This window comes from Limulus polyphemus, unplaced genomic scaffold (genome assembly GCF_000517525.1).
Source record: "Limulus polyphemus unplaced genomic scaffold, Limulus_polyphemus-2.1.2 Scaffold6852, whole genome shotgun sequence".
NCBI classification, from domain to species: domain Eukaryota; kingdom Metazoa; phylum Arthropoda; class Merostomata; order Xiphosura; family Limulidae; genus Limulus; species Limulus polyphemus.
The window spans coordinates 21,555-24,610 of record NW_013672462.1 but is presented as its reverse complement, the minus strand read 5'-3'; positions in this window follow the sequence as shown (position 1 = coordinate 24,610).

Genomic DNA, 3,056 nt, shown 5'->3' with positions numbered 1-3,056 from the left:
TCGTAAAACATAGTATGACAATGAACCAAGAGTATCTAAGTTCGTAAAACGTAGTATGACAATGAACCAAGTGTATCTAAGTTCGTAAAACGTAGTATGACAATGAACCAAGTGTATCTAAGTTCGTAAAACGTAGTATGACAATGAACCAAGAGTATCTAAGTTCGTAAAACGTAGTATGACAATGAACCAAGTGTATTTAAGTTCGTGAAACGTAGTATGACAATGAACCAAGAGTATCTAAGTTCGTAAAACGTAGTATGACAATGAACCAAGTGTATCTAAGTTCGTAAAACGTAGTATGACAATGAACCAAGTGTATCTAAGTTCGTAAAACGTAGTATGACAATGAACCAAGTGTATCTAAGTTCGTAAAACGTAGTATGACAATGAACCATATGTATCTAAGTTCGTAAAACGTAGTATGACAATGAACCAAGAGTATCTAAGTTCGTAAAACGTAGTATGACAAGGAACCAAGTGTATCTACGTTCGTAAAACGTAGTATGACAATGAACCAAGTGTATCTAAGTTCGTAAAACGTAGTATGACAATGAACCAAGTGTATCTAAGTTCGTAAAACGTAGTATGACAATGAACCAAGTGTATCTAAGTTCGTAAAACGTAGTATGACAATGAACCATTTGTATCTAAGTTCGTAAAACGTAGTATGACAATGAACCAAGAGTATCTAAGTTCGTAAAACGTAGTATGACAATGAACCAAGTGTATCTAAGTTCGTAAAACGTACTGTAGCAGTGAATATGTTTATTATTTGAACAACTTAATTATTTTTACTGATACCTTCCGGAGAATAAAAAGCAATAAATGTAATTTTGTGAAAGACAAAGTGACTGTCATATTTTAAAATGCAAGTCTATCAGAGATAATTATAGGGTTCAGGACCTTTACTTAGATTTAATTATGTCTTTAAACGAACAGATAATTGTTGAGTTTATTAGATTTAATTATATCTTTAAATACAATTCTGATGATTTGAGTTTTTAATAATAGTTCTGTGATATGGGCAGGTGCGTGAAGCTGAAAAACTATTTAAAAACAGCATTCAAGAAGTAACAGCTAGACAGACACTGTTGCTAATCCTTTTACCAGAGTGTGAATTACACATGGGTGTTACTTCAATTCTGGTCAAAGTTTGAATTACACATGGGTGTTACTTCAATTCTGGTCAAACAACATCGTCTCGAAGTTATACACCGCTACAGTTCATAGACCCACGTTAATGCTCCAGGCTGGCAAGACAGACGTATAAAAACGAGTTCTACGCCGGCCAAGATAGTTGGCCTCTCGAGCACTTAGCCCCGGTTCATGTCACACCACCACAGGCGTCCTTGAAGGTTCCGCGGTTGTTCAGCATTATAAAAAGTGAGACACCAGACAGCTGTGTGGGCCGTCATAACTTGTTATAAGTCGTCATGTGATCTGTGCTCTGCTTTATCCCAAAAGTTCCATACATTCAACCGCTTGAGATTCTGAATGGACGTCTCACCAAAAATCACATACGTTCAACCACTTGGGATTCTGTTGGACGTCTCACCAAAAGTCACATGCATTCCATTACTTGGAATTATTAATAAACGTCAAACCAAAAGTACCATACATTCAACCACTTGGGATTCTGAATGGACGTCTCACCAAAAATCACATACATTCAACCAAGATTTGGACGTCTCACCAAAAATCACATACATTCAACCAAGATTTGGACGTCTCACCAAAAGTCACATGCATTCCATTACTTGGAATTATTAATTAATGTCAAACTAAAAGTCACATACATTCAATCACTGGGGATTCTGAATGGACGTCTCACCAAAAATTATAAAAGTTCAACCATTTGGTAACCCTGAATGGACGTCTCACCAAAAGTCACATATATTCAACCACTTGGGATCCTGAATTGACGTCTCACCAAAAGTCACATACATTCAACAACTTAGATCCTGAATTGACGTCTCACCAAAACTTACATACATTCAACAACTTGGATCCTGAATTGACATCTCACCAAAACTTACATACATTCAACAACTTAGATCCTGAATTGACATCTCACCAAAAAGTCACATATATTCAACCACTTGGGATCCTGAATTGACGTCTCACCAAAACTTACATACATTCAACAACTTAGATCCTGAATTGACATCTCACCAAAAGTCACATACATTCAACAACTTAGATCCTCAGTGGACGTCTCACCTAAAATCACATGCGTTTAACCACTTGGACCTGCAATACAACGTTGTACATTTTCAGTATATTAGTTGGCGATTCAAAATTTGTACAAAACCATCAGATATGACGATAACGTAAAAAACTGTTCAACCACAAACAACATGAGTTATATCGATTACTGTTTGTTTTTAGTATATCACTTCTCAGTCTCAGGTTTGGTTTTACCAAGTCACGAATCTTTCTCTCAGAGTTGGGTATACCATGTCGCCGTTCTCTCTCTTTCAAATTTGATTTTATTATGTCGCCTCTCTCTCTCAAGTTTGATTTTACTATTCATCCCTCTATTTCTTGGATTTGATTTTATTGTGTCGCCACTTTTTCTCTCTCAGGTTTGTTTCTTTATGTTTGTTAGTTGAATTTCGCATGAAGCTACTCGAAGGTTGTTTGCACAAGCTGTCTCTGATCTTAAAAATAGATAGGTTCGAGATAATGAGCGTTGTATGACTGTAACCACTAGTATAATTTGAGCTAATGAGCGTTGTATGACGGTAACCACTAGTATAATTTGAGCTAATGAGCGTTGTATGACGGTAACCACTAATATAATTTGAGCTAATGAGCGTTGTATGACTGTAACCACTAGTATATTTTGAGATAATGAGCGTTGTATGACTGTAACCACTAGTATAATTTGAGGTAATGAGCGTCGTATGACTGTAACCACTAGTATATTTTGAAATAATGAGCGTTGTATGACTGTAACCACTAGTATAATTTGAGCTAATGAGCGTTGTATGACTGTAATCACTAGTATATTTAAGATAATGAGCGTTGTATGACTGTAATCACTAGTATAT